Genomic DNA, 24,341 nt, shown 5'->3' on the forward strand with positions numbered 1-24,341 from the left:
CCCCCCCCCACCTGCCTCCACTCTATCTCAGGAAGAGTGTATATGTGTGTGCATTTGCATGCATGCATCTCCATGTTTGCAGAATAAGTAAGCAGGCCTACAACTTTAAATGTCTTCCAGATTCTGTGTATCCCTAGTTGCATCACTGGAATGGGCAGAATAGATAGATGCTGCTGCTGCTGCTGCTGCATTATTTATATGCCATCCATCTGACTGGGTTCCCCAGCCACTCTAGGCAGCTCCCAACAAAATCCTTTAGGACCGGTGTTATATGGTTCCAGTGGCCACTCCCAGTTATCAGTCTAGCTGCTACATTCTGGATTAGTTTCTGAGTCACCTTCAAATGTAGCCCCACATAGAGCAGATTGCAATAGTCCAAGTGGGAGCTAACCAGAACATGTACCACTCTGGTGAGACACTGCACAGGTAGGTAGGGTCTCAGCCATTGCACCAGGGGGAGCTGGCAGACAGCTGCCCTGGACACAGAATTAACCTGCACTTCCATGCACTTCCAGACTGACCCCAAGGCTGCATGCCTGGTCTTTTAGCATAGTTGCCACATTTTGGACCAGGGACTCCCCCACACCAGCCTACCTCTTGTCCCCTAGAAATAGTACACATGTCTTGTCAGGATTCAACCTCAATCCGTTGACCGCCATCCACCACCAACCACCAATTAAATGAGAGGTAGAGCTGGGTATCATCTGCATACAGTGGTACCTCGGGTTAAGAACTTAATTTGTTCTGGAGGTCCGTTCTTAAACTGAAACTGTTCTTAACCCGAGCTACCACTTTAGCTAATGGGGCCTCCCACTGCTGCCGCACCGCCAGTGCACGATTTCCGTTCTCATCCTGAGGTAAAGTTCTCAACCCAAGGTACTATTTCTGGGTTAGCAGAGTCTGTAACCTGAAGCGTCTGTAACCTGAAGCGTCTGTAACCCGAGGTACCACTGTACGGGTGAACACCTAACCCAAACTCCCAGCAGCTTCGTATACAGTGGTACCTTGGGTTAAGTACTTAATTCGTTCTGGAGGTCCGTTCTTAACCTGAAACTGTTCTTAACCTGAAGCACCACTTTAGCTAATGGGGCCTCCTGCTGCCGCCGCGCCACCGGAGCATGATTTCTGTTCTCATCCTGAAGCAAAGTTCTTAACCTGAAGAAAATTTCTGGGTTAGCGGAGTCTGTAACCTGAAGCGTATATAACCTGAAGTGTATGTAACCTGAGGTACCACTGTAGATGTTAAAAAGCATGGGGGAGAGGACACAGCCCTGAGGCACCCCACAAGTGAGCACCCCAGGGTCCAAACACTCATCCGTCAACACCACTTCCATTCCAACAGCCCTCTAACCTCACCTTCCTTGGCTTCTTGTCTCAACTCTCAAGGGAAAGAACTCATTTGAGTGAGCTATGCTATCGAGGGAGCTGCTTGGGGTCAGGCTCTGGGCAGCAGGTAGGAGATGCCTCTACCCGTGGCTTTCCTCCTGCTGGAAAGTAGCCTTCATCTACTGCACTCCCTCTCCTTCCTCCTGCTTGCTTTCCATTTCTACACTTCAGCCCCTGCAGCTCTCCTCACTTGCCCTCCATTCTCCACCTCACCTTAGCCTCCTCCCAGGATGTCTCATTTTGACCTTAGGCCCCTCCAGATAACCTTCTATCCCAATTTGCTTGCACACAGCTTGCGCATTAAACTAGGTTTAACGATGAGCATTCATTCTGATTTGTTTACGGGAAGTTTATAAAAATGTGCATTCATCCTGATTTGCTCATGGGGTATTTATATGTTTTCCCCTTAATCATTTGTACATCCTGCACTATTCTATGCATTTCCCAGTCACACTGCACAAAGTACAATATCTTAAAATGCATTTGTTGCACCAGGGTGACAGAACACTTTATTTGTGCACACCTAGATTTCTAGCATGCGTTTGAATTCCTACTGCTAAATATTGACTCTCTGGGGTGGGGGGGACTGGTCCTGCAGACCTAGATGTTCCTAACTGCCTGGTGCTATTGTCAGGTGCCTTAGGTTGTACTGCCAGTTAATGCCGGATTTACGTATAAGCTAAAGAAGCTATAGCTTAGGCCCCACTCTCTTGGGGGGGGGGGCCAAAAAAAATTAAAGAAAAAAGACCTGAATGTACATTTCCAAAATATAAGATAAAAAACAAATAAAATAAAACCTGCATACAGCAACAGTTAGAGCTTAATAATTATTTCACTATTAATATACTTCTTAATTCTATTTCAGTTCAACAATTACTTTGATAAAATACATATTTTGTTATGTGTAAATGGCTTTAGATACCTATTAGGTCCATAAATTACCATATAGCATATATTCAACACAAAAAACAGCGACAATTTGTTGTTGACAAAGGACAGCTGGAAAGGGCCCCATTACCTTCAGTAGCTGAGGGCCTCATCAAACCTAAATCCGGTCCTGCTGCAAGTGCTTTTTTCTGGGGGGGGGATGCAGGGGTACACATATCCCTAAACATGTTGTGAATCTAATGGGAGAAGAAACTTAAAATGTTAATGTTTTTAGTTGCTTATCTAGCATGGTGAATCGTCAGTTCCATTGAATAGCACAGTGAATCGTCAGTTCCGTCGCTACCTCCGATGGTGGCCTCATTTCCTGTCACAGTGTTTCCTGAGTTTCAAACGGAAGCAAGCATTTTATGTGTGAAGTAGGAGTTGGAATCTAGCACGGTGATTGGTCAGTTTCGTTGTTACCACCTCTGATGGCGGCTTTATTTCCTTTCCCAGTGTAATGCATGTTCTTTGTACTTTTGTCTGTTTACTGTATTTATTTTTCCTGATTGGAACTACAAAATGGTGCTTTTCTTGAGTCAAAATGAGAGTACCCCTAAACATATTTTTTTAGGGGGGAAAGTACTGTGTACTGGTATTTGCAATCATGGCAAAGTGCAGCAGGTCAATGGCTGGAAGGCAGCTACAAACTCCTGCTGAGAATGCATGTGCAACTAAGATTGGCTTGGGTCATTGTGGGCAGAGCTGGTGGATGATGCTTTGAAATGCTTTCTAGAGTGGTGAGCTATCATACCAATTCTCATTGCAAAGTGGAATGATTTTTTCCAGAAAGCGACAACAGGGATAGTGGGTGGATGCTGCAGCGATGTGGAGAGCATCAAACAGCTCACCAGCTGGAGATGATCAGGACTGGGAGCCATTTAATGAGGTTCCCACCAAACATCTTGTCCTGTGGATCGGATGGAGAACCTTTGGCCCTACAAATGTTGCTGAACCACAGCTCCCTCCCTGCTCTAAATCTTGTATCATGTGCATAAGCCCCAAGGATAGAAGAAAAAGTCCTAAACAAAAAGAGAGACTAGTCAGCTATTGTCCATGCCACAGTTGGCAAACAACCTGTCATTTCTGGTCCCAGGTGTGTCTTTTTATAACAGAGAACTCTGAAGTGCAAACTTGCAATTAAGATAATTATGGCACATTTGCCAAGGCTAGGACATTAAACAACAACAAAGAGGACAACGTGAGTATTGCAAGAGGTCAGCTGCAATCCAACTGAGATTCATATTTCCAAACAAAGCAAAACTACAGGTTAGTTCTCAAGAAAGTAATATGACTCATAAAGTTGTTGTTTTTACAGTAACTTTAGAAATACAATCTGTTCGTGCAAATGGAAAACAGTGTGATCCTATCTATGAGTTACATGCCTGCTGGGCAGGTTAGAATTGCAATTAAATCCTCACATGCTGACAGAACACAATGTTATTTATACTGACAATGTGATGCTCCTAAGCCCTATCCTATGGGAGTTCCTGATAAGAAAGGCATTGTGTGCCAGAAGGTGCGCATCCCACATAAGTGGAGGTTCCCCAGTATGAATATGAGAACCTTGATCTTGGCCTCGTAGCATATGGAGAGCCAGTGCAGGTGTCACTGGCTGCCAGTCATCTGCCCCCGTTAGTGGTGTTAGCTGGAGCTTCCAGACCAGGTCCAGCATATTGTTACTACAAGACACTATAGGAAATTTTTTTTTTCAATAAATGAATTTTATTAGTATTTTCCACACAACAACAACACAAAAGATATCAAAAAATAACAATACACAACACACAAAAATCAACATTCGAAAACTAAAAAACAAACAAAAGCAAAACACAAAAAACAAATCCATATCTTACAAGCTAATATTATAAACACTAAAACAACAAGAAGACATTGACTTCCACCAATCCCACCGCACCTCCTTTATCTCTCATTGTGTCTTCCTGTTTTCCTGTTTTCTTTATCCTCTCTATCCTAACATCTAGATATAAATCCTTCTTTCATATTCTTTCACTTCACAAGGTTATTCCAGACTCAGCCAGATTTCTGCCCTCGAACCTTGACTTTTGAGGTATTCATTTAGGCACTCTCATTCTTTTTTTACTTCACTTTTTGGTTTTTGTCTTATTATATCTGAGCCCGGCCTTGGCTGGGGAGGGCGTGGTATAAATAATAATAATAATAATAATAATAATAATAATAATATCTGTCAATTTGGCTAATTCTAAGTATTCTGAGAGTTTACATAGCCACTCTCCCCTAGTGGGTAACTGATTCCCTTTCCAGTACTTAGCCACCAGGATTCTTGCTGCAGACGCTGCGTATAAGAAAAAATTAGTTTTGTCTTTTGGAATATCGTCATTTAAAATTCCTAAAAGCAATGCCTCTGGCCTTTTACTATATGATATTCTTAATATTTTCTTTATTTCTTCGTGGATCATGCTCCAAAGTTTCCCAATTTCAGGGCATGTCCACCACATATGGTAGAAGGTTCCTTTTTGTATCTTGCAACTCCAGCACTTATTATTATATGTTTTATTCATTTTTTGCAAGCCTTTCTAGTGCCAGATACCACCTGTGATACATTTTCATATAGTTCTCTCTTATTAAGTAACATGCTGTAAAATTTATATTTTTTGTCCATAGTCTTTCCCATTCATTATATTCAATTGGGTGGCCTAGATCTTGTTCCCATTTTTTGGCACTATAGGAAATTAAAATGGAGACTCACAAACCCAACTACCCAATGTGGAGTGCTGATGGGCCTTGTTGCAGCATGGTGGACTTGGTAGCTGCCCTGGGGTACCAGGTGTTGATGCTGGGCCTAAGCTGACCATAAATAGGGACATTTGAAGTATTTTTTAAAGCGATGCCCAACAGTTTCTGCCAGTGGCCTCTGAATGAAAATGGTGTAAAGAAAGCAGTTTGTTTTTTATTATGTTTTGGAGTTAGTTCACCTGCCACAGGCATCCAAGATCCTTAGTGATACAGAACCTCGTCTGAAAGAAGTTTCTCTAAGGCTGTTGACCAACTAGATGCTGATGAACAGGCATATCCCTGAAAAACACATAGACAATCCCATTGGCAGATGTATTACTAAAGGTTAAGCACTCACCAGGCAGCTGGTTGCTATCGTTCCACCATAGGCTTTGCGTTTACAAGCTGCATGATATGCAGAAACTCAGAAGGTTTTTTTTCCCCATCATGTTGCCACTGTGCTGAGTCAAGCTGCACCTGCTGCTGTTGAAGGCAGAGAATTTGGGTCAGGAAAACAGGTGACAGTTTGATTCCAAATATGTACAAAAGGGTGCATGAAAATGAAGGCCTGCTGAAAGCACACTGGTTGGGAGACAACCTATTGGCATGAGGCACGTTGCTGAAGGAAACGTGTCTCTATCAGCCTCTTGCATCCTGTCCTTCTGGGGGGTTCATTTGTAATCTGAGGTTCCTCCTGGACCCTTCCTTTGTGGTCCTCCAAATGTTGTTGGACTCAAACTCCCATCAGCCAACATATCAAGGGTAATGGGAGCTGTAGTTCAACAATATCTGGAGGGCCAAAGGGTCCCTACCCCCAAGATTGCTATTTCTTAATAATAATAATAATAATAATAATAATAATAATAATAATTTTATTATTTGTACCCTGCCCATCTGACTAGGTTGCCCCAGCCACTCTGGGTGGCTTCCAGCACATATAAAAATGTAATGAAACATTAAACATTAAAAAAATCCCTATACAGAGCTCCCTTCAGATGTCTTCTAAAGGTTGCATAGTTGCTTATCTCCTTGACAGCTTTGTTCTTTTTATTTTTCAAGCAAAACAGGTACATGCATGCAGCAGTGGAGCATGTTTTCATGGCACCCAGGGTACCTGGGGTACACACACTGGAGCATGGGGCACAATGGGAGAATGGAGCCCGCCATGTGCCAGCCCAGCTCTTGCAGATGCAGATACTGCTGGAGCGACACCAGTCCCCATGTGAGCAGCACACACACACACACAAATGCTCCTGGAGCAATTGTCCCGGCACCCCACCCCCACGCTGCACCCCTGCATGCATACACCACCAGTCAGACCAAGGTTACTGAGATTGTTCAGAACTTGAACATTACAAAAGAAGGGAAATCTCAGTTCCACTTGCAACTGCCCCACTGCCCCTGCTTCCTCTAAACTTTCAGCTTGAGCTGAGCTTGGCTCCTAGCTAGTCTTCCTGCACCTATGCATATAGGTTTTCCCAAAGAAGATCCTTGTGCCATGATGACATCAACACAAGATATAAAAGCCGTGTCACAGTGGCTGAATATTCACGGTGATGTCACAAAGTCCTGCCGCTTGGCAACAAGACTTAGAGATGAACAGGACAGCTCGGGGAGACTAGCCATTGTCTAACCTAGCTGACCCTCAGTGCTTCTGCCCAGGTAGTATCATAGTAACTGTAGTGATTGAGTTAAAGTGCTGAAAAAAGTTTGTCTGATTGCCCAGTTCAAGTCATGTCCTTTTAGACACACAGGTCTGATTGAGCCAGTTCAGTGAACCTGGTCTCTTTGCAAAAGCAGTCCACTGCTTTATACAGTGGTACTTCTGGTTAAGAACTTAATTTGTTCCAGAGGTCCGTTCTTAACCTGAGGTACCACTTTAGCTAATGGGGCCTCCCACTGCCGCTGCGCCGCCGGCATGCAATTTCTGTTCTCATCCTGAGGTAAAGTTCTTAACCTGAGGTACTACTTCTGGGTTAGTGGAGTCTGTAACCCAAGGTGTTTGTAACCTGAGGTACCACTGTATTCACTTGTAGCTCCTATATATTTTAAAGAGATTTAAACATGAAACAAAAGCAGAACCCTCAGCAGATTTCTTTACCTGAAGCAACTGACATACATGTTAGGTCTCCCTGCCCCATACAGAGGGCTTCCTAGCAAGCCATTACTGTTGTCTACAACTGCCAGAACATTTGACATCAGTTTATTTTGCCCTCATGTGCCCAGAAGGGGAAGCTAATCCAAGCAACACATTCCAGGCCAAACCATGTGGCCACAGAGCAAGGACCATCTGTTTGGCATCAAAAGATTTCATTTGTCTTGCAGAAGGGCATCAACAGTTTTGTGCCCAAACAAAGAGGCTGGCACAGGATCAAAGTAGCTGGCCAATGCAGAACCCAGAGTTGCATCTGAAGCCCACACTTCTTTCCCTTGTCATACAAATAGCTCAAAATCTGGAGCCATCTTGCCACCTATGGATCCCGTCTGAGTACCATCAGAAGGCTTGTCCTCAGAAAGCTCTGCTGAACCCATTTCTGAACATTGGCCCAGGAAGAGCTGGGGTATTTGCTTATGAATACCGACAGGCAGGAAGGACACCTGGTTATTTCATTCTTTGATTGCACTTGTGCTACGGCGGCTGGAGAAAGAGAGAGAAATCCTTCCTCTGCGCCATCAGGAGAAATAATAATAATTTTGAAAAATCGTTAAATTACATGTTTGAACATCTCTATCTTTATGTGATTTTGGAAAGTGCTAGTGAGCCAGCCCTGAAGATTAGCATACAGAGAGGAGGGGCGGGGGGGGGGAGGATGCTAACAGGCCCACTATTTCTCTCAGACTTGCATTTGCAAAATGAGCTATTTGCTGTGAACCTACCCAGTGCAATACTGCAGCTGTCCTTGGATAAGTTTGTTGCTGCGTACTGATGTTACTTAAAATCAGTAAGACCATATGCTGAATATGGGTGGTCTAAGATCACATTACTGTCCCACAAGGATCTCTGCTTTAATCCTCAAAAGCAGTGTTGCCCAAACTTGGGTCTCCAGCTGTTTTTGGACTACAGTTCCCATCATCCCCGACCACTGGTCCTGCTAGTTAGGGATGATGGGAGCTGTAGTCCAAAAACAGCAGGAGACCCAAGTTTGGGAAACCCTGCTTTAAAGTGAAGTCCTTGTGGGACTTTATAGCAACCAGAAGCTATACTGAGTCCACAGCCTCTGGCGGTGGAGAAAGAGCATAGCTGTCATGACTAGCAGCACTTGTGGCCTTATCCTCTGCAAATTGGTCCAATTCTCTTTCAAAGTCACCAGAGTTGGTGGTCATGTCTGTTAGGTTTCTGTTTGTGCCACTGTGCAGTGCTTGGAGTCACAAGACTCTGTTTACATTCCAGAGATTCCAGACTGTTGGAAGTCTCATGGGAGATGGGAGACGGATGTTGATATTGCTGGTTTCCTGTTCCTTTGTTCCAGTTGCCTCTCTGCTTTCACAGAGAGAGGATGTATATTCTTTTCTGTCTGCGTAGTTAGAAATAAAACTCTTAGCAATGTAGCTCATATTTCTCGTCCTGCTGCTGCTGCGTATACTCTGCGTAATGAGAACATGCCTGGAGCCTCATCAAAGGCTTAGGTCGTTAATCATTGGAGGAGGAGATTCCGGAGGACTCAACCTGAGGAGTGGCTCAGTCGAACGGAGATTCCAACATCTTCTGGGAACAAATCCCATAGTTCAACTATATGCTGTGTGATGAAGTATTTCCCTTCATCTGTCAAATAATCTTTCCACCTTCAGTTTTATTGGAGGACTCCTGATTCAGATATTATGGGAGCAGGGAGTGCAGTCATCACTTTCTCCAGAATGTGTAATTTTATACATGTCTCTCTTGGTATGGGTCTCTTCCACTCCTGAAAATGATACTCAGGTAGTCATTTAAGATGTAACAACAGGATTTGCTGAGGATTTTAGGCAAGATTTAGGATGATCCAAAGTAGAGTTCAATATATTTAACAAAGCCAAGGCTTACATTGAAGAGAACTTAAGTTGTTGATGTTTAAAAATAAAATAAATAACATCTGTTGTATAACTTGCACTAGCTGTTACTGTTCTCTTCCATTGGGAATGGTTTGACTTTTTTAAATAATTGTAATAGTTTTCATAAATGTATATTATATTGTTCTAGCCCACCATGGGACTATTTCTTTAAAAATGCTAAGAAAAATAAGAAACCTTATAGATAAGTAAATAAATAATAAATGGTTGGAAGGAGCATGGAAAGGTTTAAATCAGAGGAAAACCTAACTTCTGAATAGCTATGATGTGCAAGAAATGAAGAAGGCAGTGAGGAGATTCTGGGATGGTCAAAGATGCATGTGTAATCACAGCCTGAGAGAGATGTCCTTAACCTACCCATGCAATTTGGACATATCATAGCAATTTCCCTGCCTGGAGACCATGTGGGTACCAAATGGCATTAGCTATTCATAGTAGCACAACAATGGAGTTCAGATAAGGTAGCAAGAAAGAGACATCCCTCCCTATAGGAGGTTATCTGCCCGCAACCAGCAAATGAACCCGCAGTTCTTAAGGCTTGATGGACCATCATCTGGTGAAGAAGAAAGGAAATCAGCAGACATTTTATCTGCAAGAACAGAGGGCTTTGATCAGGGAAAAGACCTTCACAAACAAACGGCAGTTGTAGCTGGCACAATTTGGCCTGCCAGGAACAGGTCAGGGAGAACAAAGAGATACTTTCAAGCGATACAGAACAGAAATCATGGCTCCCCTTTGGTCAAGAGAGATTCAAGATTAAAACACAGATTATCCTATTTCTTAATATAGCATATTTCCTTGCTTAATGCCACAACTTGTTTCAGTCTGACAGCTTATCTCCTGGCTGACATATGCTTCAAAGGAAAGGCTTTTAGGTACAGTCAAAGATGGCTTCACCGCAGCTAAACAGCGGCACAGGGATGAATAACTGCATAAGCATAAGATCCATTTAGTCACAGTGGGCATTTTATAATAAATCTGACATGCCTGATCCACAAGCTGTGTGTCATTTTGCAACAGACTGTAAGACACATAGATTTCCTAACATGGACCTATACTGTGTACAATCGAAAGAGTCTCTTTAGGTACATGCAAGCGTTTGTGCGCACGCACCATTTCTCCATTTTGTTCTGACAATTGCTCCAGCATTCCATTGGAGCAGTGCTATTCTAGAAAAAGAGGTGCCAGAACTCACTGAAACCTCTTGTACCCACCTAAGAGGTTCCAGAACTCAGTTCTAGTGAGTTCCAGCTGAGGGGGAAAAGCTGAGGGGGAAAATTGGAGGGTGTTTTTGATGCTGCCTTGAATTTCTGGGGAAACTTGGCAAGTACCAAGAGCATACACAGTTGGAAGAAAAAGACAAGTAAATCTCCTTTTGTCCATGAAACTCCATGTGCCACAGGGCTTAACCCGCTGGTGTCAAAGTGGAGCCATCCAGAAGCTGGAAAACAGGAATTGCACCAGGAGGTCAGAGCTGGGGCAGGAGACAAGCTAGGAAGTTGAGGCCAAGGACCAGAGCCAGAGCTGAGGAGCAAATTGAAACACACCGGAGCCAGACCAGAATCGTGGAAAGAGGCCTATATTACACTAATACCAAAAACAGAGACTGAAAAGACTCAACTTAGGAACTACCGTCCCATATCCTTATTAAATGTGGATTACAAAATCTTTGCTGACATTTTGGCTAAGAGACTGAAAAAAGTACTGATTGAGGAGATTCATAAGGACCAAGCGGGCTTTCTTCCGGGAAGACATCTTTCTGATAACTTGAGGAATATAATTGACATTTTGGAAAAGCTAGAAGTGAACATAAATACTAAGACAGTTTTGATATTTGTGGACGCGGAGAAAGCCTTTGACAATATTTCTTGGAGTTTTATGAAAAAGAACCTGCAGGGTATGGGGGTAGGCCATGGTTTTGAGAATGGTATAGATGCAATATATTCAGAACAAACGGCCAAATAAATTGTAAATAATGTGGTTGCGGAACAATTTAAGATAGAAAAAGGAACACGACAGGGATGCCCAATTTCCCCTCTGCTCTTTATATCGGTCCTAGAGGTTTTGCTGAATATGATTAGAAGGGACCGGATGGTTAAAGGCATACAGGTCGGAGCTAAACAGTTCAAATTGAGAGCATTTGCAGATGATCTAGTTTTGACATTACAGGAGCCAGAATCTAGTACCAAAAGAGTTTTAGAATTAATTCAAGAATTTGGTCAGGTTGCAGGGTTTAAATTGAACAAGTTGAAAACTAAGGTTCTTGAGAAAAACTTAACACCGATTGAAAGAGAGAAGTTTCAGAATGAAACAGGACTGACTGTGGTTAAGAAAGTGAAATACTTGGGGATTAATATGACAGCTAAAAATGGGAATTTGTTTAAAGATAATTATGAAAAATGTTGGGCTGAAGTGAAAAAAGATTTAGAAATTTGGTCAAATTTGAAGCTTTCCTTGTTGGGTCGAATTGCAGCTATAAAGATGAATGTATTGCCTAGAATGTTGTTTTTGTTTCAAACATTGCAAATTTTGGACAAAATGGGCTGTTTCAAGAAGTGGCAGAAAGACATTTCTAAATTTGTCTGGCAGGGCAAGAAGCCTAGAATAAAATTTAAGATATTAACTGATGTAAAGGAAAGGGGTGGATTTGCCCTGCCAGACTTTAAACTTTATTATGAGTCAGCAGCATTCTGCTGGTTGAAAGACTGGCTGCTTCTTGAGAATACAGACATTTTGGATCTTGAAGGTTTTAACAATGTATTTGGGTGGCATGCATATTTGTGGTACGACAAGGTTAAAGCACATAAAGCTTTCAAAAACCATATTGTCAGGAGAGCATTGTTTAATGTTTGGATTAGATATAAGGATCTATTGGAAAATAAAACCCCAAGGTGGTTGTCACCAATGGAGGCTAAGGCTCAGAGAAAACTTAACATGGAGGCCAAATGGCCAAAATACTGGGAAATTTTGGAACAAGAAGGGGACAGACTGAAATTGCAGAGTTTTGAGAAACTGAAAGATAAAGTGCGAGATTGGCTTCATTATTACCAGATAATGGAGGTTTACAATTCGGACAAGAAAGTTGGTTTCCAGGTGGAAAAATCTAAATTGGAAACAGAATTGTTAGAATCCAAAACTAAGACTTTGTCAAAAATGTATAACTTGCTGCTGAAATGGAATACCCAAGATGAGACGGTTAAATCTGTAATGATTAAATGGGCACAAGACGTTGGACATAATATTATGTTTGCTGACTGGGAACAGTTGTGGACCACCGGGATTAAATTTACGGCATGTAATGCCTTAAGAGAGAATATTATGAAAATGATATACAGGTGGTACATGACCCCAGTAAAGCTTGCAAAAATCTATCATTTGCCCGACAATAAATGTTGGAAATGTAAGGAAAATGAAGGTACATTCTTTCACCTTTGGTGGACGTGCCCCAGGATTAAGGCTTTCTGGGAAATGATATATAATGAATTGAAAAAGGTATTTAAATATACCTTCTTGAAGAAACCAGAGGCCTTTCTCTTGGGCATGGCCGGCCAAGTGGTGCCAAAGAAGGACAGAACTTTTTTCATGTATGCTACAACAGCAGCAAGAATACTCATCGCAAAGTATTGGAAGACGCAAGATCTACCCACTCTGGAAGAACGGCAGACGAAACTGATTGACTGTATGGGATTGGCAGAAATGACGAGCAGAATCCGTGACCAGGGAGAAGAGTCGGCAGAAGAAGACTGGAAAAAAATGAAGGACTATTTACAGAAATATTGTAAAATTAAGGAATGCTGAATGATGTTGGATTGAAATTGAGTGGTTTCTAGCTGTAATGATATAAAGGAACATGGATGAAAAAAAAGGGTTTGGATAGAAAATAAGGTGATATTATAAGCTGTAATGCTTTAAGTTAAGGATTTGCTGAACAAATAATCTGAAATGGAATACAAGAAGGGGAGGTATGAGGAGGTCAGAGAAATTTGTTATTGAAAAGTATGTTTATATGTGTGTTTTTTTAAAATCTCTTTGTTTGTTTTTTGTTTGTATAAAAAATTGAAAACTTTAATAAATATCTTTTAAAAAAAAATGAAACACACCGGAGCCAGGAAGATTATTATTGTCCAAGCACAGCCCGAAGAAGAAGCCCTTTCTCACTCTCTGTGCCTCAAGGGGTCCAAAAGTCAGCCTGGGTAAGCAAGGCCAATCCAAAGCCTAAGGACATAGAGAGATGCTCTAAAATGCAGTTCTGGTGGCTCATTACATGCACAGAGTGGAGTGTTCCTGGCTTGGGTTCCAGTGGCTACTAATGGTAGTCCTTTGGGCTTTGGTCTCTTTGCTGCTACAACTGATTGTGGAGTGCTGTAGCCAAGTCGTCCTGATTCAAGGCTAAATCCCCAAGATTCAGTCTTGGCAATGTTAATAAAAATGGACAAGGGGAAAAAGAGTTTTTGGCTCCATTCACGTTTTCCTCATCAAGAAGATGAAGAGAGGATGGTGGAATGTCAGGTTTGTCCTGCCAGGGTATTATCATCTTGGAGGGTGCATATATGTGATGCCCCCATCCTTTTTGAAGGGCTGAGCTGCCTGCCATAATCAAAGACTTGTACTGATTCAAGAGTCGCTGGGTTATCACAAATTTTCACTTAATAAATCATTTTGAGAGAAGCCAAACTTTATAGCAAAAGTCGACAGCAATGATTTTCACAGGTTTTCCTTTCTGCAGTAGAAGAAAATGGCTCTTTTGTGATTACAGGACTGCAGGTATGGCCCATGAGTGACTCACCTATTTTGCGAGAAATATTGTTTGTTCTTACAAATCACGATAATGATAGCCCCTTCCTGGCCGCAGTAAAGCAACCGAGATAATAAAAACAATCATTTGCACTATACAGTACTTGTCATCTAAGGGCCACCAAGTGCGGCGGCAAGAAATAATAATATACTGTTCCCAGTCATAAAATTTTCATAGAAGTTTGCAGGGACCTAAACATTGGAATATATACTGTATGTTCACAAATATTTAGCCAGATATACTAAAGAAGCATTCTCTTGGTCATGTTCTGTCTAAAGCCCTCCATCTATGTTTGTCCTGAGTATTTTTGGTGCTAAACATAATGATCTTTTAGCACATGAAAATTTATGTTTTTAATTAATAAATATTGATTGATTGATTGATTGATTGATTGACTGACTGACTGATTGAATTTACATACTGCCCTATACCCAGAGGTCTCAGGGCAGTTCACAGAAAAGATCACAATATATAAAATCAAAATAAGATCAATAACCCAATAACACCCCCCCTCCAAAAGAGCCATGTTTTAAAAGGGTATATGATGTCAAACAGATAAACCAAGGGCCTGGTTAAAAAGGAACGTTTTTGCCTGGCACCTAAATAATGAAAGCATTTTTAATACTCTTTAAAAACTCCAAAATACTGATTTTATCGGGAATCAGAATTTGCCTTATGCAGAGACAATCAGAAATCAGAGGTGCAAAGGAGGGGGAGGGTTGCAAAGCTCTTTCCCGAATTCCTCCTTTCAACCTCTGATGTCACTGGTTGAAAGGATAAGCATGGGGGGGTGGACTTTGCACCTCTGACAAGTTTCCCCTTTGTTTTCCTCTCACCACTGCTGCCACTGCGGCAGGAAGTGAGAGAAAGAAGCCTGTTACAATGGAGACAACTTTCTGGCCTCCCTCAGCAGCAGGCACTTGGGAACCCCCGCAATGAATTTTGATGGGAGGGATGGCCAATCATATCAATCATGCGCCATCAAAATGATGCTATGTGATTGAAAGGGAGGTGGCCTCCCACTCGCTTGTCAAATTGGGTCTAAGGAGCAGATCCTGGTAAGGACCCATGGAGCCAAAAAGGTTCCCCAACCCCAGTGTAAGCATTTCACTCGTTAGTGTGGAGCTCTTTCCTTGCCACACAAGGCTTGCATCACTTGCTTCCACCACCAGCGGCTGTTTAGTTAGAATGCACCTTCTGCAATAGATCACTGCACACTAATCAGATTGCATGGGGTGGTCTATGCAGGGCGGTGGTGGTTGGCTCTGCCCCCTAAGTGGCCTTTGTTCAACTCGGTGGATCGCTTCTCATCTTTTTGTAATCCGTCCCTTCATAAAAGGGAGCGTGATTTTGCAACTCAGAGTGGTTGTTTTCATCTAGAATGTTCAGTTCCTGGAAAAAGAGAAGAAGCCCTCAGGAAAACCAGTGCAGAAGTGAGAATGCCAAACTGTGCAGTCCGTTATGTGTCTACTCAGAGGTGAGCTAAACTGAGTTCAAAGGGACTTACTTCCAGGTATGCGAGCAGAGAATGGTAGCCTTAAAGACTAGGGAAATCACCGGGAGCAGAGGATTGCATCCTGAAAACATTTTCATTTTTACTGTACATAAACCCTGACATATGCCAATGTTTACAGTTAAATAAGCAAACAAATCTGCTTTTCAAACATCTATGACATGAGTGAGACTTTTAAATCAGTCACCAGAGAAGGATTTCACAGTTTCCCTAGGAAATTAAACAGCTGTTAAGACACTATGGAAGAATTAGCAGTGTAATTTGGTAATAAAACTTAGAAGAGCTACTGAGCTACTATTTTGTGTGGCGTTCTTCATGTACAGCTCAATTCTGCGATGTGGTAAAGCCAATGTGAATTGATCGGGTTGAATCCTAATAATAATAATAGCAGCAATAATAATCCCTAGTGTGTAAATAGTGGTTTTTGAATGTTCAGCATATTTCATATGCTTTATCTCAATGATCATTAGACAGGTTGGTTAGTATTATCATCATATTGCAGTTAAGTACAACTGTATTGTATACTGAATTAAAAACCTGATCCAATCCCAGTTTACTTGAGTAAGTCCCACTGAGTTCAGCAAGGTATTCTTTCAAAGACGTATGCATACGATTAGAGTTTAGAGCATAATCTTATGCATATCTACTCAGAAGTCAGTCCCAAGGAGCTCAAAGGTGTAAAAGATTGAAGCCTCAAACAGTGCAGTGATTTGCCATTACCATTTGGATAAAGCAAAACTTCTCATAATCACTTTGTGTTCCTTTCTTCTTATACAGCAACACACCTAAGAGAAGTATTGCTTTTCCTAAACGGCAACAGCAAACGTGGAGCCCCTTTGCACATGCCTGACTTGTCTGCTTTGCTATCAAAACAATTTTGTCAAGACATTTCTTCCTATGTACATACAAATGTAAGGCTGTCGTCATGCAGCCCCCATTGAATCTGTAGTGCCGCATCAGAAGTCTGGATCTGCGTCAGATCACAACCCCCATCGGAGGATCTGTAGTGCCTCACCACAATCTTGGATTTCCATGGGGGGGGGGACCAAGAGGTCAAGAAAAGTGAACTTAGTAGTTGCATGGCGTGTGAAGGGGAAGCTGTAGGGGTTAATGGGGAGGGAATGACAGTTTCCGGCCATGCCCATGAGTCAATGGTGGTGGTTCTTCATAGCCATCCAGGGATTGCAAAGCAGTTCAGGCAGGGGGAAGGAAGGGAACGAGGCATTAATCTTTCTGATGCTTTCCAGTGGGGTTTGGGAAGTTGACTGCATCCCACAGTGACACGCAATCCCGTGTCTGCCAACTTGGAAGGCAGAACGGGAGTGATCTGGGAGTGTGCCACTGACATGGACGAGCCTCTGTTACCAGCCTGATTTGTAGCAGGTTCCTCCTCAATCTGGATAATTGGCATTAATAAAGAGGTGCTCCTGAAGCATCATGTGCAAATAGGCTTCAATCAATCAGCCGCTGAAAGAATTGGGACTGGTTTTCTGAAGGTATTTGAATGGTTTTCTGTGAATCCCCACAACAGCCATGAAAGGAAGGGGGAAGACAAAGTGCTTTGCGCTTTCTTATGGTTTCTAATCGTCTTTTTTATCCTGTCCTCCTCTACATAACAAAGAGACACGTGTAGTTGCTACTCAGTTTTATATTTCGAAAAAGGGGTAGGCCTTTGATTTATGATCTACAAGTTATTTAATAAAGTTTTGCTTTGCCCCACCCCCTCAACCGAGGGTGAATTGATTTTTTTTTACAACCACCTCTGGATGGGGTGTGTTGTTGGAGGATTGTAGTGGGGGAAAAGAAATGACAGTTGTTGAAGAGAGGCTGAATCTGAGGGGGGAAATTGTTGTGTGTTGTATGCCGAGAAAGAATTGCAAAGGGGAATTTAATGGCGGAAGTCTGGAAAGTTCACTCTGCAAGTTATTTATGGCCGAGGTTGACATATTAGTTTGATAACAGCTGAATGGAATGGAATGTGATCTTGTGCCACCCAGATAAACACTGCAAAGAACTGAACAACAAGAGAAATAACTGAACTCTTTCAACACACCAGGTCTGGAATAAAAATGTAGATGAAATAGATTATATACATATAAGATGAAACCAAGGTAGCTGTTTGTAAGGTGAAAAGGCGGACAGCTGGAAGAATGGCTTAATGGCAAGTAAAGGAAGTCAACTGGAGACTAAATAAGAAAGGAAGCAGCTATGGGGGAATATCTTGGGACATATGATAGCAATGGGAGCGGGAAACCTGATTTTAAGAATTTGTATTAAATTAAAGTAATTCAGTTCAATTTGTAATAATATGGAAATAATAATAATAATAATAATAATAATAATTTAAAAATGTGGAGGGAATGACAGGGGGGCTTGTGAGCAGGGGTGCAACTCCTAGTCATTAATAACAAGCAGGTATTTAGATTTCTCTTGAACTTGCTTTGCTATGGTGAATGTGATATCTAAGATCAATACATTACACTCTGCTTTTTATGTCGGCACCCTTTACTGTAACTAAGCCCAGGCACATGTAACTGAAATAAATGAATGTTCTTCCTCTGTCTCTTCCTGCCTCTATTTTCCTTCCTGTCCTCTGTTATCTCTCCTGTGTCAAATGTTAGAGACTGCAAGTTCCTTGGGTCAGGGCCCTGTCCTCTTGTACATTGTGAAACGCCACCCACACTGATGATACTATATAAATACAAAAATAAGCCATATGGAGAGGCAGTCCCACCAAATATCTTGCGGTAGCACATCCAGAGTCAGCTATGTTACCGATCAATCTATTTCCTGACCACACATGCCCATCAGTTTCTCAGACACAAACAGTGAACCGAGAACTGAATAAAGCTATTCATTAAAACAAAAGACCACACATACTTGGTAACATCCCGACATGTAAGCCATACTTGGAAGATTCACCTTTCAGACTTCTTATTCGGCTGCTTTTAATTCATCTGCTAGAGAAACTGTTCACAGACGGTGCTAGTAGAAAAAGTGCCTGAGTAGGTGAGCTTCTGAAGTCTGGGCTGTCCTTGCGTCTTCATGGCTACATATGTCTCCTCTGTTTCCTTGTAAATCAAATAAATAGCTTCTTTTAATTCAAATACAGTAGGAATTTATTTGAAGAAGCTGTAATTATTCATCCCTTTAAAAATGAGCCTTTTAGAGTATTAACAATGGAACTCAGTCAGTTAAGATATCTGGGTTAGGCAATGGATAGTCTCTCTGGCTATCTGGCTGTTCTGAAACTCTGGCTTTAGGTCTGGTTGCCAAGTGGCAGGACTTTGTGACATCACAGTGAACATTCAGCCACTGTGACCTGGCTTTTGTATACTGTGCTGTTGCCAAGCATGGACCAAGGCAGCAGGAGACAATGGGAAGTCTTCAAAAGGTCTGAAAGGGAACTGAGTGTTGCTCCTTTGCTATCCAGGGAATTGTCTGACGATGTAGTGCTATTTGTGATAAGAAGCAAATCTAGATTACGATCCAGACAGGGCCAAACTAGAGAGTGGGTGATCCATGATCAGGTAACCAACTGGTTATTTTTTTAAAGGTAAAATGCAGCTTCAGGGGGCCTGTGCCATTGAAGGAAGGGGTTAACACTTTCTCTGAAGACCCTATTTCCTATCTGAATCAAATACATCCTGGAGCTTCTATTTGCCCCCTAGGGCAAAATGGACAGAGTTTACTGGGAACACTGTGGAAATACTTTTGTCTTCCTAGGGGAAAATGCACTTTGTAAAAAAAAAACACAGCCCAGGGTAAGCAGAGGCTGTACATAGGAAATTGATAGCAGGAGGATTGGGTTTAGCACTTTAAATATTAAATTCTCTACTATTCTTAATGGGGGTGGAGAATGAAGAGGTGGAGCCAATTGACTTCCATTAACATCAGTTAGAAATCATGATGTGTTGTACATGTGTAAAAAAAGATATTCTAGAAAGTAAATTTACATACAATACAGTGGTACCTCGGGTTAAGAACTTAATTCGTTCCGGAGGTCCGTTCTTAACCTGAAACTGTTCTTAACCTGAAGTATCACTTTAGCTAATGGGGCCAAGCAGCCAGCGCGTGATTTCTGTTCTTATCCTGAAGCAAAGTTCTTAACCCAAGGTATTATTTCTGGGTTAGCGGAGTCTGTAACCTGAAGTGTCTGTAACCTGAGGCGTCTGTAACCCGAGGTACCAGTGTAATACAAAATAAATAAAAATAAGTTAATTAATGGTATCTGTCCAACAACCTCTGTGATGCTCCCATCACATAACTTCCAAGTGCACACACACACACTTCAAAACTAACCAAAGTTGCAGAAAAGGTTTTATCAGCCTCTGAAAATGCAATGCAATTCTGAGGCATTAATGTTTAAGTCACACCATCTTTCATCAGCGAATCATTTGCTACTACACAAGTAAGGGTTAGACGGGTGCAGGTGAATATGCAAAGCAGATTTGCAGTAGCTTAACTAGATGGATTTACCTAGACATTAAGATGCTTTGCCTGTCAAATAAGAGCAGGCTAGATAGTAAATGATCCCACAGCAAGCACTTGTACACATCTGTCTTCTTATTGCAGAAGAGATGTGGATGGCCCTTCCTGGAGCTCTTCCTTCAACTGCAGATTCACTGATGTCTCAAAAGCTGTTCCTTGGTAACTGGTCTAATATTAGATAGGCTTATCAGGTTGCTTGGTGCTCTAGTTTGAGAATGTTCTGAAATGTATCAAATTGGCATGTGCCACATCTAAGATTATATGAAATCAAGAATTACACTGGGGCTGGTCACATCCTGACAGATAACATATAGCAAAAATGCTATCTATTCAACTGGTTAAATGTAGCAAACCTTCAGAATGATATGATTATAGGTTCTAAAACTGAGAAAGGAAATTAAACGAATCCTCATACTTTTATGGATCACAGTTTTAAGCTAGCTATGATATTTAAGGTATCTGCCTCCTAACTTTTAACATTTAAATTTGACTCTTGATCATGCCAACTTTCAAAGAATGGATGGATGAATGAATGAATGAATGAATGAATGAGTGAGTGAATGTTCATAGCCCAGGCTTTTCTCCCCATTCTCTGCTGAGGGTACAGAAAAGTGGCCTTTACATTATCTTTCATAAACTGTGTGTGAAAGGGAGGCTTGTCCAGAACTATCATGGAGAGGTGCAGGCTGCCTCTAAAAGCCTTTGGTAACTGCTCCTACCAGTCATTTGCCTCTATCAGGTTGTAAATAATTTTTATTGAATGCCATTGTCACTTGGTGATAGGGGATGTTATTGGAACATCCTGGGTCTTTAAGTCCTTCGGCAATATATTGCATGTTTAAACATAAGAAATTTCTTCCATGAATGGCCCCGCAATTCCATTCATTTTTAGTATCATGGGCAAGACTGCAGACATGACTCATACATTTGCGACTCTAAACAAAGGTCAGTATATTAAGCCAGCAGTGGTTTAATGTCAAAACCAGCTCTGTCTTAATAGCTTTGCTTTTGCTCTCTGATGGTGTTTTAAGTGATGCCAAGCCATTTCCAGAGGATTAAGATATGGAGGCTTGATGAAAGGAAATGTGAAGTGTTAACATACAGTGCAGGGAGCATTTGCTCCTGAAAATCCATTTTAATTATCTGCAGGCAATAATGACACAGTTCGTGACATTAGTGTGAGTTCCTTAGCCTTTGCCTGCCCTCTGTACTGCAGCCAGCAAGATACTTTCTGCGTAAGAGACCTAACCTAGTTCTGCACCAGCTGTCCCTCAAAAAAAAATTTAAAAAGGGGGGGGATATCAAACTGGACTTAAGGAGGGTTGAGAAATAGTCCTATGGCTGCAATCACACTCCTCTACACCATTTGACCCCTTCATGGATCACTGCCTTGTCGTGGTGAAGGGGCTTGAAGAACTCCAAGAAGCTATGAGTTATGCCATGCAGGGCCACCCAAGATGGACAGGTCATAGCCAAGAGTTTAGACTAAATGTGATCCACCTGGAGAAGGAACTGGCAAGCCATTCCAGTATTTTGCCAAGAAAACTCCATGGACATAAAAAAGGAGAAGCTTTGAGAAGAAAGTCAGAGTCTCCAAGGCATGCTCTGGTTCAAGGGGTCATGGAGAGCCAAACCCGATTAAGACGACTAAACAACAACAACACCATTTGAGGGTATTCAATGTCAGGCATTCTGTTCCAAACAGCCACAAGCACCTCTTAAATAGGAGCAGAAGAACCACTGGACCTGATCCAGAATTCTTCAGGTCCAGAACTGAACAATCCCATGTTCACCCCCTTCCCAATCTGATAAACACGTATCTCAGATAAAACAGTCATTCTTTCCTTCTTCACAGCCAGATGGGAGTGGGATATGGTACCTTTCTTGGCTGGAAAATGTCACTTTGTGAAACTAGTTGAGGAAGTGTCCTCAACAGCACAATGCTTACAACTGATGTAATGCTGTCAGTGTACAATTCAAAGTGCTGGTTTTGACCTATAAAGCCTTAAACAGCTCAGGACCGCAATGCCTCAAGGACCGCCTCTTTCCATATGAACCTACCTGGACCCTGAGATCATTTTCTGAGGCCCTCCTTTGTGTGCCACCTCCTTGAGAGGTCCAGAGGGTGGCAACATGAGAACGGGCCTTCTCTGCAGTGGCTCCCCATCTGTGGAATGCTCTCCCCAGGGAAGTTCACCTGGCACCTTCATTATACACCTTTAGGCACTAGGCAAAAAGGTTCCATTTTAAACAGGCCTTTGGTTGACCTGATCAACATCCCATGCCCTTTTAAAATGTGGCTCTTGGGGAGGTATTATTGGGTTATTGTTTTTATTTTTATTTTCTATACTGTGATCTTTTTATGTGAACTGCCTTGAGACCTCCGGGTATAGGGTGGTATATAAATTCAATAAATAATAATAATACATTGAGTTTTACAAGATCACAAAGGCAAAAGAAAGTCTTTGCTTCAGTCTAAATTCAGACAGTGAGAAGGAGGGAAGGAATAGCAGAAGCAAGGATACAAAAGAGAGAGAGTGAGTGAGTGAGTGTGTGGTTACATGTGTTCAGGCGTTGATTTGGTCTGGGCTGAGGGGTTCAATCACCAAAACGATGCAAGTCTCAGTCTGACTATGAAGGCAATTGTTGGTGCTCAAGTTGGGTTCTCTAGTTTACACTTCATAGAGCTAAAAGTCTGAGGATTCTTTGGGATGGGGAAATGTGCTTTAAATGTATGGTGTTCATGCAGCCTACAAGAAAGGAGATTCCGACTAAACATTGGGGGAAACTTTCTGACGGTAAGAGCTGTGTGACAGTGGAACAGGCCCCCTCGGAAGGTGGTGGACTTTCCTTCATTGGAGGTTTTTAAACAGAGGTTGGATGTGTCAGGAGCTCTGCCTACACTTCAGTAGGACCCTGGCAGAGACACATGCCCAACTGGCATGTTCCCTCCCTCCTGGTCGATCGTTTGGGAGCTTCAAAAGCTTTCTTCAGCCCGAACATCACAGCGACCGATGCCAACAGACATCGGCACATTTAGGGATCCACAGAATTTGCACAACTTGCATAACAGACCTCAGCAACTCAGCATTTTGGCTAATCAACTTTATTTACATATGAACACACACGGAGCACTGCAACATGGCTCCCTCTCTCTCTCTAGCATCAGACAGCAAAGAGAAAGAACAAAGAACAATAGTCCCACTTCAGGGAACACAGTAGCACAAACATCCTGTCTCCGTCACTTCCCACTCTGTGGAGTCAAAACATATACCGTCATGTGATAGACAAAAATCCCATGACTGCAATGATGGAGCAGGAATTCTAACAGGATGGCCATCTGCCAATCTTTAGCTGTGATTCCTGCACTGCAGGAGATTATACTAGATGACTCTTCGGGTCCATTCCAACTCTATGATTTTGTGGTTCCAGAGGTATCAATCCAATGTTTGGGGAGGTGCTTTTGTCTCACTTCTAAGGAAAACAATTCTGGCTCAGATACTTCCAATTCATGAAATTTTGCCCTGCTGGTTGTAGCTATGTTTCCTGAGAGAGATGGGGGGGGGCATGCATGCCATTCATCAATAATAACAGCATCAGCGGAAGCTGTTATTTACTGTGTGTTATTTTTCAGCTCCTTGGTGGTTTTCACCCTGGACAATTTACACATTCTTCAACAGTTTAAGATAATTTAGGCTTTCTTCCTTTCATAGTCGAAAGCCAGTAGGGTGTGGTGATTGACTTCTGGACCAGGAGAAGAGACACAAGTTCAGTTCTCCCTCTCCAACATGGAGCTCACTGGCTGGCCATGAGTCAGTTGTCTATCCTTCAGCCTAACCTACCTCACAGGATTCTTTTGATAATAAAAATATGCAAAGGGGCCATACATACCACCCTAAACTCCTTGGAGGAAGGGAAGGCTTTTTTAAAAATGCAATAATAAAGGCTAAGCTTTCGTTGTTTTAGGATGAAGACAACATCAGCAATATGAGAAGGACTGTGAAGACCTAGGCAAGTAAGGAATTTTTGAATAGTACATTCAAATTTGATGAAAACACCATTTTTGCTGGGCTGGGAAGGGAATAGCCACCCGATATCAGCATTCTTTCTTTACACAGTTGGCTTTGTATTAAATTAGCCTGTCATTTCCCACAAGCCAATATTTAAAATATATCAGATGATAAATTGCGATATTAATACTAATTAGTGCTAGTAATTTAAATGAATTTCCAAGAAGGCATTGTGGTTCCACAAGCTGTTAATTGCTGAAGATATTCCAGACAGAAAAAGCCTCAGGGTGACATATGGTCTTGGAATAGCAAAGACTAACCTCACACATTGCTATTGGAGGAGATCAAATGACTTACCTTGGCAAAAGAGGGCAAGAAAAGGAGGACAATTACTTGTGTGTCTGAACAATTTGGG

General features: G+C 42.0%; 2 long non-coding RNA genes across 2 annotated transcripts; one reads left to right on the forward strand and one right to left on the reverse strand.

Moving 5' to 3' along the window:
- Positions 1 to 5,225: 5,225 nt before the first annotated feature.
- On the reverse strand, positions 5,226 to 18,365 carry LOC128414489 (uncharacterized). Its single transcript, XR_008330675.1, has 2 exons — positions 18,306 to 18,365; positions 5,226 to 5,370 (listed from the first exon to the last, which is right to left on the reverse strand). It is a non-coding gene; the product is annotated as an uncharacterized LOC128414489 (long non-coding RNA).
- A 421-nt stretch (positions 18,366 to 18,786) lies between these two features.
- Positions 18,787 to 20,193, forward strand: LOC128414488 (uncharacterized). Its single transcript, XR_008330674.1, has 2 exons — positions 18,787 to 18,955; positions 20,001 to 20,193. It is a non-coding gene; the product is annotated as an uncharacterized LOC128414488 (long non-coding RNA).
- Positions 20,194 to 24,341: the final 4,148 nt, after the last annotated feature.

The sequence above is a fragment of the Podarcis raffonei genome, chromosome 5 (genome assembly GCF_027172205.1).
Source record: "Podarcis raffonei isolate rPodRaf1 chromosome 5, rPodRaf1.pri, whole genome shotgun sequence".
Taxonomy (NCBI): domain Eukaryota; kingdom Metazoa; phylum Chordata; class Lepidosauria; order Squamata; family Lacertidae; genus Podarcis; species Podarcis raffonei.